Source organism: Oncorhynchus clarkii, chromosome 3 (genome assembly GCF_045791955.1).
Source record: "Oncorhynchus clarkii lewisi isolate Uvic-CL-2024 chromosome 3, UVic_Ocla_1.0, whole genome shotgun sequence".
NCBI classification, from domain to species: Eukaryota; Metazoa; Chordata; class Actinopteri; order Salmoniformes; family Salmonidae; genus Oncorhynchus; species Oncorhynchus clarkii.
In genome coordinates this window covers 16,872,592-16,885,898 of record NC_092149.1, presented here as the reverse complement: position 1 = coordinate 16,885,898, position 13,307 = coordinate 16,872,592, and the positions used below count along the sequence as shown (strand labels likewise).

Below are 13,307 nucleotides of genomic sequence, written 5' to 3'. Positions count from 1 at the left end.
ATTGATTCCATATAGACAGACAGACTCCATGCCAAGAAGACATACTGACTCCATGACATAAAGACAGACTGAATCCATGCCATAAAGACAGACTGAATCCATGCCATAAAGACAGACTGACTCCATAACACAAAGACATACTGACTCCATACCACAAAGACATACTGACTCCTTACCACAAAGACATATTGACTCCATACCACAAAGACATACTGACTCCATACCACAAAGACATACTGACTCCATAAAGACATACTGACTCCATGCCACAAAGACAGACTGACTCCATGCCACAAAGAAAGACTGACTCCATGCCACAAAGACATACTGACTCCATAAAGACATACTGACTCCATACCACAAAGGCATACTGATTCCATGCCATAAAGACAGACTGACTCCATAAAGACAGACTGACTCCATACCACAAAGACATACTGACTACATACCACAAAGAAAGACTGACTCCATGTCATAAAGACATACTGACTCCATACCATAAAGACAGACTGACTCCATGCCAAGAAGACATACTGACACCATGCCATAAAGACAGACTGACTCCATAACACAAAGACAGACTGACTCCATGTCATAAAGACAGACTGACTCCATGCCACAAAGAAAGACTGACTCATGTCATAAAGACAGACTGACTCCATGCCATATAGACAGACTGACTCCATGTCATAAAGACAGACTGACTCCATGCTACAAAGAAAGACTGACTCCATGCCACAAAGAAATACTGACTCCATATCACAAAGACATAATGACTCCATACCACAAAGACATACTGACTCCATAAAGACATACTGACTCCATACCATAAAGACAGACTGACTCCATGCCATAAAGACAGGCTGACTCCATAACACAAAGACAGACTGACTCCATGTCATAAAGACAGACTGACTCAATGCCACGAAGAAAGACTGACTCCATGTCATAAAGACAGACTGACTCCATGCCATATAGACAGACTGACCCCATGCCACAAAGAAAGACTGACTCCATGCCACAAAGAAAGTTACTCCATGCCATAAAGAAAGACTGACTCCAAGCCATAAAGACAGACTGACTCCATGCCAAGAAGACATACTGACGCCATGCCATAAAGACAGACTGACTCCATGTCATGAAGACATATTGATTCCATATAGACAGACAGACTCCATGCCAAGAAGACATACTGACTCCATGCCATAAAGACAGACTGACTCCATGCCATAAAGACAGACTGACTCCATGTCATAAAGACAGATTGATTCCATATAGACAGACAGACTCCATGCCAAGAAGACATACTGACTCCATGCCAAGAAGACATACTGACTCCATGCCATAAAGACAGACTGACTCCATGCCATAAAGACAGACTGACTCCATGCCATGAATACAGACTGACTCCATGTCATAAAGACAGATTGACTCCATACCACAAACACAGACTGACTCCATAACAAAAATACATATTGACTCCACACCACAAAGACATACTGACTCCATACCACAAAGACATACTGACTCCATACCACAAAGAAAGACTGACTCCATGTCATAAAGACATACTGACTCCATACCATAAATACAGACTGACTCCATGCCAAGAAGACATACTGACGCCATGCCATAAAGACAGACTAACTCCATAACACAAAGACAGACTGACTCCATGTTATAAAGACAGACTGACTCCATGCTACAAAGAAAGACTGACTCCATGTCATAAAGACAGACTGACTCCATGCCACAAAGAAAGACTGACTCCATGCCACAAAGAAAGTGACTCCATGCCATAAAGAAAGACTGTCTCCATGCCATAAAGACAGACTGACTCCATGCCAAGAAGACATACTGACGCCATGCCATAAAGACAGATTGGTTCCATATAGACAGACAGACTCCATGCCAAGAAGACATAGTGACTCCATGACATAAAGACAGACTGAATCCATGCCATAAAGACAGACTGAATCCATGCCATAAAAACAGACTGACTCCATAACACAAAGACATACTGACTCCATACCACAAAGACATACTGACTAAAGACCTTACCACAAAGACAGACTGACTCCATACCACAAAGAAATACTGACTCCATACCACAAAGACATACTGACTCCATAAAGACATACTGACTCCATACCACAAAGGCATACTGATTCCATGCCATAAAGACAGACTGACTCCATAAAGACATACTGACTCCATAAAGACATACTGACTCCATGCCACAAAGACATACTGACTACATACCACAAAGAAAGACTGACTCCATGTCATAAAGACATACTGACTCCATACCATAAAGACAGACTGACTCCATGCCAAGAAGACATACTGACACCATGCCATAAAGACAGACTGACTCCATAACACAAAGACAGACTGACTCCATGTCACAAAGACATACTGACTCCATACCACAAAGACATACTGACTCCATAAAGACATACTGACTCCATGCCACAAAGAAAGACTGACTCCATGCCACAAAGACATACTGACTCCATAAAGACATACTGACTCCATACCACAAAGGCATACTGATTCCATGCCAAAAAGACAGACTGACTCCATAAAGACATACTGACTCCATAAAGACATACTGACTCCATGCCACAAAGACATACTGACTACATACCACAAAGAAAGACTGACTCCATGTCATAAAGACATACTGACTCCATACCATAAAGACAGACTGACTCCATGCCAAGAAGACATACTGACACCATGCCATAAAGACAGACTGACTCCATAACACAAAGACAGACTGACTCCATGTCATAAAGACAGACTGACTCCAAGCCACAAAGAAAGACTGACTCCATGTCATAAAGACAGACTGACTCCATGCCATATAGACAGACTGACTCCATGTCATAAAGACAGACTGACTCCATGCTACAAAGAAAGACTGACTCCATGTCATAAAGACAGACTGACTCCATGTCACAAAGAAAGACTGACTCCATGCCACAAAGAAAGTGACTCCATGCCATAAAGAAAGACTGGCTCCAGCCATAAACACAGACTGACTCCATGCCAAGAAGACATACTGACTCCATGCCAAGAAGACATACTTACTCCATAACACAAAGACAGACTGACTCCATAAAGACAGACTGACTCCATAACACAAAGACAGACTAACTCCATGTCATGAAGACAGACTGGCTCCATAAAGACAGACTGACTCCATGCCACAAAGAAAGACTGACTACATGCCACAAAGACATACTTACTCCATAAAGACATACTGACTCCGTTACCACAAAGACATACTGACTCCATACCACAAAGACATACTGACTCCATAAAGACATACTGACTCCACAAAGACATACTGACTCCATACCACAAAGACATACTGACTCCATACCACAAAGAAAGACTGACTCCATGTCATAAAGACATTCTGACTCCATACCATAAATACAGACTGACTCCATGCCAAGAAGACATACTGACGCCATGCCATAAAGACAGACTGACTCCATAACACAAAGACAGACTGACTCCATGTCATAAAGACAGACTGACTCCATGCTACAAAGAAAGACTGACTCCATGTCATAAAGACAGACTGACTCCATGCCACAAAGAAAGACTGACGCCATGCCACAAAGAAAGTGACTCCATGCCATAAAGAAAGACTGTATCCATGCCATAAAGACAGATTGACTCCATGCCAAGAAGACAGATTGATTCCATATAGACAGACAGACTCCATTCCAAGAAGACATACTGAATCCATGCCATAAAGACAGACTGACTCCATGTCATAAAGACATACTGACTCCATGCCATAAAGACAGACTGACTCCATGCCATAAAGACAGACTGAACCATGCCATAAAGACAGACTGAATCCATGCCATAAAGACAGACTGACTCCATGCCATAAAGACAGACTGAACCATGCCATAAAGACAGACTGAATCCATGCCATAAAGACAGACTGACTCCATGCCACAAAGACATACTGACTCCATAAAACAAATACATACTGACTCAATGTCATAAAGACATACTGACTCCATACCACAAAGACATACTGACTCCATACCACAAAGACATACTGACTCCATACCACAAAGACATACTGACTCCATACCACAAAGACATACTGACTCCATACCACAAAGACATACTGACTCCATACCACAAAGACATACTGACGCCATACCACAAAGACATACTGACTCCATAAAGAAATACTGACTCCATACCACAAAGACAGACTGACTCCATGCCACAACGAAAGACTGACTCCATGCCACAAAGACATACTGACTCCATAAAGACATACTGACTCCATACCACAAAGGCATACTGACTCCATGCCATAAAGACAGACTGACTCCATGCCATAAAGACAGACTGAATCCATGCCATAAAGACAGACTGAATCCATGCCATAAAGACAGACTGACTCCATAACACAAAGACATACTGACTCCATACCACAAAGACATACTGACTCCATACCACAAAGACATATTGACTCCATACCACAAAGACATACTGACTCCATACCACAAAGACATACTGACTCCATAAAGACATACTGACTCCATACCACAAAGACAGACTGACTCCATGCCACAAAGAAAGACTGACTCCATGCCATAAAGACATACCGACTCCATAAAGACATACTGACTCCATACCACAAAGGCATACTGATTCCATGCCATAAAGACAGACTGACTACATACCACAAAGACATATTGACTCCATACCACAAAGACATACTGACTCCATACCACAAAGACATACTGACTCCATAAAGACATACTGACTCCATACCACAAAGACAGACTGACGCCATGCCACAAAGAAAGACTGACTCCATGCCACAAAGACAGACTGACTACATAAAGACATACTGACTCCATACCACAAAGACATACTGACTCCATACCACAAAGAAAGACTGACTCCATGTCATAAAGACATACTGACTCCATACCATAAAGACAGACTGACTCCATACCATAAAGACAGACTGACTCCATGCAAGAAGACATAATGACGCCATGCCATAAAGACAGACTGACTCCATAACACAAAGACAGAATGACTCCATGTCTTAAAAACAGACTGACTCCATGCCACAAAGAAAGACTGACTCCATGTCATAAAGACAGAGTGACTCCATGCCATACAGACAGACTGACTCCATGTCATAAAGATAGACTGACCCCATGCCACAAAGAAAGACTGACTCCATGCCACAAAGAAAGTGACTCCATGCCAAGAAGACATACTGACGCCATGCCATAAAGACAGATTGATTCCGTATACAAAGACAGACTCCATTCCAAGAAGACATACTGACTCCATGCCATAAAGACAGACTGACTACATGTCATAAAGACATACTGACTCCATGCCAAAAAGAGAGACTGACTCCATGCCATAAAGACAGACTGAATCCATGCCATAAAGACAGACTGAAGCCATGCCATAAAGACAGACTGACTCCATACCACAAAGACATACTGACTCCATACCACAAAGACATACTGACTCCATACCACAAAGACATACTGACTCCATACCACAAAGACATACTGACTCCATACCACAAAGACATACTGACTACATAAAGAAATACTGACTCCATACCACAAAGACAGACTGACTCCATGCCACAAAGAAAGACTGACTCCATGCCACAAAGACATACTGACTCCATACCACAAAGGCATACTGACTCCATGCCATAAAGACAGACTGACTCCATAAAGACATACTGACTCCAAACCACAAAGAAAGACTGACTCCATGTCATAAAGACATACTGACTCCATACGATAAAGACAGACTGACTCCATGCCAAGAAGACATACTGACGCCATGCCATAAAGACAGACTGACTCCATAACACAAAGACAGAATGACTCCATGTCATAAAGACAGACTGACTCCATGCCCCAAAGAAAGACTGACTCCATGCCACAAAGAAAGACTGACTCCATGTCATAAAGACAGACTGACTCCATGCCATATAGACAGACTGATTCCATGTCATGAAGACAGACTGACCCCATGCTACAAAGAAAGACTGATTCCATGCCATAAAGACAGACTGACTCCATGCCCCAAAGAAAGACTGACTCCTGCCATAAAGACAGACTGACTCCATGCCAAGAAGACATACTGACTCCATAAAGACATACTGACTCCATACCACAAAGACAGACTGAGTCCATGCCACAAAGAAAGACTGACTCCATGCCACAAAGACATACCGACTCCATAAAGACATACTGACTCCATACCACGAAGGCATACTGATTCCATGCCATAAAGACAGACTGACTACATAAAGACATACTGACTCCATACCACAAAGACAAACTGACTCCATGCCAAGAAGACATACTGACGCCATGCCATAAAGACAGACTGACTCCATAACACAAAGACAGACTGACTCCATGTCATAAAGACAGACTGACTCCATGCCCCAAAGAAAGACTGACTCCATGCCACAAAGAAAAACTGACTCCATGTCATAAAGACAGACTGACTCCATGCCATATAGACAGACTGATTCCATGTCATGAAGACAGACTGACCCCATGCTACAAAGAAAGACTGATTCCATGTCATAAAGACAGACTGACTCCATGCCCCAAAGAAAGACTGACTCCATGCCAAGAAGACATGCTGACTCCATAAAGACAGACTGACTCCATAACACAAATAAAGACTGACTCCATAACACAAAGACAGACTGACTCCATAAAGACAGACTGACTACATACCACAAAGACATACTGACTCCATGCCAAGAAGACATACTGACTCCATACCACAAAGACATACTGACTCCAAACCACAAAGACATACTGACTCCATACCACAAAGACATACTGACTCCATACCACAAAGACATACTGACTCCATACCACAAAGACATACTGACTCCATAAAGACAGACTGACTCCATGCAGTAAAGACAGACTGACTCCATGTCATAAAGAAAGACGGACTCCACGCCACAAAGACATACTGACTCCATATAGACAGACTGACTCCATGCCAAGAAGACATACTGACTCCATGCAATAAAGACAGACTGGCTCCAAGCCATAAACACAGACTGACTCCATACCATAAAGACAGACTGACTCCATGCCATAAAGACAGACCAACACAATGCCATAAAGACAGACTGCTTCCATACCACAAAGACATACTGACTCCATACCACAAAGAAAGACTGACTCCATATAGACAGACTGACTCCATGCCAAGAAGACATACTGACGCCATGCCATAAAAACAGACGGACTCCATACCACAAAGACAGACTGCTTCCATACCATACATGTTTTTCAGGTCCATGCAGGACAGACTTCACCATGTGAAAAGCAGCAAATTACTTTAGAAAAAGGTTACCACAATGTTGGTCTAGTACTGTAACTGTAGCTAAATAAAGAAACTATCAACTGAAGGATTTGTGCCCAGGTCCAAAAGCCAAGCAAATGTCACACACGCAGACACACACACACACACACGCACACACACGCAGACACACACACACGCACACACATGCAGACACACACACACACACACACAGACACACACACACACACACACACACACACACGCAGACACACACACACATGCACACACACGCACACACACGCAGACACGCACACACACGCACACACACACACACACGCACACACACGCAGACACACACACACGCAGACACACACACACGCAGACACACACACACGCAGACACACACACACGCACACACACGCACACACACACACGCACACACACGCAGACACACACACGCACACACACGCACACACACACGCAGACACACACACACACACACACACGCAGACACACACACACGCACACACACGCAGACACACACACACACACACGCAGACACGCACACACACGCACACACACGCAGACACACACAAACGCACACACACGCAGACACACACACGCAGACACACACACGCACGCACACACACACACACACACACGCGCACACACTCGCAGACACACACACACGCACATCTATCTATCTATCTATCTATCTATCTATCATATAGTTGTGCCCACCCATGAAATGTCGGTCTCTAGGTTAAATGGAATCTCTCTCATTCTCTCTCATTTCCCAGTTCATCCTCATATTCTCTCTCTCTGTTTCTCTCACTTTTAATGCACTGTAGTGTCTCTGGCCAGTGTGTTTACCTAACCCTCTCTCTCTTCCCCTCTCTCCTCTCTTCTTCACTCCCTCGTTCCCTCTGCGAGCAGCCAGGCTGTGTGTGAGTGAGTGTGTGGGAGATTTAGAGCGGGGATCAATAAGAAATGTAAAAATCAATGCACTTAGTGCCAGGAAATCAATGGGACTAATCGGGATGCCAATCAGCGCAGTCAAAACAATTAGGGGGAAGAAAAATGTTTAACATCCTCCTCTCTCTTGCTTATACACAGAGGCAGGAAGAGAGGGATGGGGATATCAGACGCAGGAAGAGAGGGATGGAGGGAAGAGACGGAGGGGGATATCAGAGGCAGGAAGAGGGGGATGGAGGGAAGAGAGGGGTGGGGATATCAGAGGCAGGAAGAGAAGGATGGAGGGAAGAGAGGGGTGGGGATATCAGAGGCAGGAATATAGGGATGGAGAGAGAGGGGTGGGGATATCAGAGGCAGGAATATAGGGATGGAGAGAGGGGTGGGGATATCAGAGGCAGGAATATAGGGATGGAGGGAAGAGAGGGGTGGGGATATCAGAGGCAGGAATATAGGGATGGAGGGAAGAGAGGGGTGGGGATATCAGAGGCAGGAATATAGGGATGGAGGGAAGAGAGGGGTGGGGATATCAGAGGCAGACAGAGAGGGATGGAGGGAAGAGAGGGATGGAGGGAAGAGAGGGATGGAAGGAAGAGAGGGATGGAAGGAAGAGAGGGATGGAGGGAGGAGAGGGATGGAGGGAAGAGAGGGATGAGATGAAGTGATAGATGGGAAGGAAAGGATCAGGAGGGAGAGCCCCAAGCTTAGTCTGGGGGAAGAGAGGAGAGAGGGATGGGTGGAGCGAGGCTGGGAGGAGTGAGGGATGGGAATGGAAATAAACAGAAGTCAACAGGGAACAGATGAGGTGGTCACACTAAAGACAACTGGGTTCTGGCATGCATCAAGTATCAATCAGTCTTTTACCATGAATTCATGATAAATGTATCTTCTTGGCTTTTTCTAATTCTAGTGTAATTCTAGAGGAAACCAAACAATAAAAATATGATCATAAAAGCTGATGCTTTTATCCAAATCAAATATCCATATTACTGTATGTGGTCAATGTCAGACACAAACCCACAACTGTGGTGTAGTGAGAACCAAGCACAGTGCTCCACAGTGTCATCAATGAGATCATTCTCTTATCAAATGGTTTGATTCCTAAATCAGATCACAACCTGATCCCCCAAGTCATCAAATACAGTCAGAGTGGAAGAAGGCAACAACACACACGACTGGTTGGATTCTGACATACAGACAATTCTGACCTTCATTCAGTTGAGTCAATCTTCCAGGAAATCCAGATATTCCCACTGTCTTTAATCCAACACAACAACACACTGAACCCCATGACAAGATCCATCAACAACACCTGACTCACCTCTAAAAACAACTAACTCTTTACAAATCTGGAAGATCCAACCAAGAAACTCTACGACACTGACCCATCCAATCAGATTGAGTGTTTTTCAGACCAGACATCCAATAAGGAGGCAGGAATTGAGCGAGGAGACGTTGATGGGGGGTGGGGGGTAATTTGGGGTCAATCAATAGAGCTGGCCTCCCTCTATCTTGTGGCTGCTCACCGTGCTAAAATCAATAGGAAAGCCAATAGTTCCCAGGCTGGGTCTAGATTAGTGAGCACACAACTAATCAGGCAGTCTGTGAAACTGACACCACGGCTATTAACCTATTGATACGCCAGGAGACACCAGTTGAAAATACACAGATGCGCCAACAGTGACACACGCATTCCACCACAGATTGACATTCTGTCAGACTCTGACTCCCTGTAAGAGAACTTCATACTACCGTTTAGTTTAAAGTGGCACTCCAGTCTCCTTTTCAGCTCATTTAACACCTGATCTTCTTATTAACAAAAGGCACATCTCAATAGGTGGTCCAGGTAAGTAATGACATGGTACAAGTGTGTGGGGGGGGGGGGCTTTCCTCTCTTGATCTCTATTGCTCCTCTATTATTCCTCAAGAAAGGGGGAGGCTGATGGCATCAGAGGGCTTCATCAGACAAACTCCTCGAATGGCCTAATCTATAAAGTTACCACTTTCTTAGCTCAACACTATTTTCACCCCTAGGTGAGTGTACATTTCTGTATTTACACGTGATATATTGTTTTTCAACAAGAAAAGTTCCAAAATAGCTGGAGTGCATCTTTAATACAGGTCCCATGTGGCTCAGTTGGTAGAGCGTGGTGTTTACAACACCAGTGTTGTGGGTTTGATTCCCACGGGGGACCAGTATGGGGGGAGTAAGAAAATGTATGCACTCACTACTGCACGTTGTTCTGGATAAGAGCGTCTGCTAAATGACTGAGATGTTTAAGTAAATCCAATGTATGTCTCCAACCCCCCCACACACAGCTGTGCTCTGTTTTCAGGCCTCATTGTCTCTCTAGTCAGAAACAGGATAGCATGGATGTTACCTCTGGAGCTAGACCGCAGGGTCAGAGAGGGGTCAGAAAAGGGACTCAAAATGGCTGTGAGTAGATGGCAGTTTCACTCAAATGCAGGTGTCTCCGATTGGTGCACTGGTCTGCATTAGTGAGAGTGGACTGTAAATTTCTTCTCATAAATAGATATCCATGGGTTATATTTCTATGGTAGTAACTCTATAAATAGTCATTTACATAGACTACTTTTACCATTTAAATAATTATTTAGACAATAATTATGTAATTGTCATTGACCATCATACCACATAGACCTATAGTTTAATCAAACTGATAGAAATGATGGTCATGACATACAAATTGCTCTGCAAAACTGGAAAAATAGCATGTTTCAAATTTGTTACTACTGTGTTATTCAGTCTTCAGCCAAAACTAGCCACAGTCTTCTCAAGTAGCAAAACATTATGTACCACTACCTGTCTCTTTAGGGCTGCACCACACAAGGATCATTTGTCAAAAATAACAGCCGGACTAGCTTTCATCCTTTACTTTTTAAAGCCCTGTTGTTTTTATAGATTGCCTCTCCTTCCTCTGTTCCTCTTCCTCTCCTTCCTCTCCTCCCTCTCCTCCCTCTCCTTCCTCTCCTCTCTCTCTCTCTCTCTCTCTCCTCTCTGTCATGTTTTAGTCTTCATATGTTGCTTTTGTTCTCTTCCTCATTTTCCCCTTGTGTAAAAAATGAAAGATTGAAAACAGGATGAGTCATAACAAACACTGCAGCTAGCCGCAGTACATCAGTGGGATCGCTCTGACAGACAGTTACAGGCTACATCTAACAGCACAGCCCAAAATCAAACTCATATACATGATATTTAAAACGCTCAATATTCATCAGCGTTAAATTAAAAAAGCTCAATCATATTCATATGCATGGTATTCAAAGGGCTAGCTATCTCCAGATAAACAGGGTTCATTTATGAATTAGTTTCAATGTACTGCATTAAATACATCCTACAAATCATATCTTCAAAGCTAAGTAGGATTCATGCATGTTTGGAAATAGATTTTCTACAGATCTGTCAAATCATATTGATATTCATGATAAAGACAAACATAAATCACGTTAAAACATGATATCTCAAAAATGCAATAGGATCCGTGCATGTGTTTGGAATTAGATAATCATCCATACACATTGGACTGTGACAGCTCAGGCAAAGCACCCAACAGAACTTTCCCTCTCTTTCTTTCCGACATCTTTTTCACCAATCCCTTTTCACACGTTTAACACACAGGGAAAATGAAAGTGAGAGGCGTATGAATTGAACTGGATTTATTTTCCAGTCAGATATACTTCCACAGTGTTGTCTATCCAGCATAGGTCCATCATGGACAGCATGCAGCTAGGGCATAACAAACATGATTCTGCTTTACAGCCTAATCATAACCCTTCCCTCTACGCTGCCATGGCTATGATGGGGAAGGAGACGTCAGGGGAAAGGGAAGAAGGAGAGAGAGAGAAAGGAGACAGGCAGGGGAGAGAGGGAGAGGGAGAAATGGTGGGGAGGCAGAGAAATGGAGAGAAAGAGAGAGATGGAAAAAGGGCCTACTGAGAAGAAGGGTAGAGTAGTCTGGATGCATTTGTTCCGTATAACAGACCTATTTCAGTCTGACAGACACGTGTTGCCATTATAAGGAAACGGAATCCAAATGTCTCGCATTAGGTCCAGTATCTGCACCATACAAAGTAGGAGGATATGGGAAATGATCCAGACTCAGTATTTGGCTCTCTCATCCCTCTCAGAGATATTTTCCCCTTAAGCGTCTTTCTCCGAAGCTCTTTCGTCTCGAGTCTTTCATTGCTTGCTTTACACAATGAAATGCTGCACTATTGAAACCATTGACAGATTTTAAAAACAACATTCCATTTGATTTGATAACCGACTGACAGAGCCACGGATCCCACCGAATCAATTTAAAAAGAGCTGAGGTATATGTTTAAATACAGTGTATTGGCACTAACCATAACCCTAACCCTTTTGAAGTGGCCATTTAGAAGAGTATAGATATTTAATCCCAATGATACATCTCTTATGTTCACATAATTGATTATATAAAGGTAAGAACACTGTAATATCAATAGTTACGTATCTTTGTACCACAACAGAATCCAAACACAATAGAAAGAAACACTGGCCAACTGGAGAGACTGACGACTGCAGCCAATTCACAGAAAATTGAACACATTCTACAAAATGGCTGCAGAATCTAAAATGGGTGTGAGCTCGATATTGCCAGGCCAAGATAAGAACACTCTCCCCTAGCAGGTACACTGAAGAGAATGAGGTTCAGACTGTGGTAACAAACTCTATAATAATTTATAAATGTTAGTTTTGGTATGATTTAATTCACTTAAATAGCAACAGAGTCAATGGTGATTGTGGCAATTTGTCACAGCCTAACAGAGTAATATGAACTACACGTAGAGAAACAGAAGAATACGAGAGGTAAGCAGCAGATGAGAAGAGACCAAAACAGTATGGATGGATGATGACAAAGAAGAAAATTAAAGACTGAAAGGAGTAGACAGTAGAAGAGAGAGAGAAAGAAAAATAA

At 43.1% G+C, this 13,307-nt stretch overlaps 1 non-coding gene across 1 annotated transcript; it reads left to right on the top strand.

The window, feature by feature from the left end:
* Positions 1 to 10,466: 10,466 nt before the first annotated feature.
* Positions 10,467 to 10,542, top strand: trnav-uac (transfer RNA valine (anticodon UAC)). Its single transcript has one exon. It is a non-coding gene; the product is annotated as a tRNA-Val (tRNA).
* The last annotated feature ends 2,765 nt before the right edge of the window (positions 10,543 to 13,307 follow it).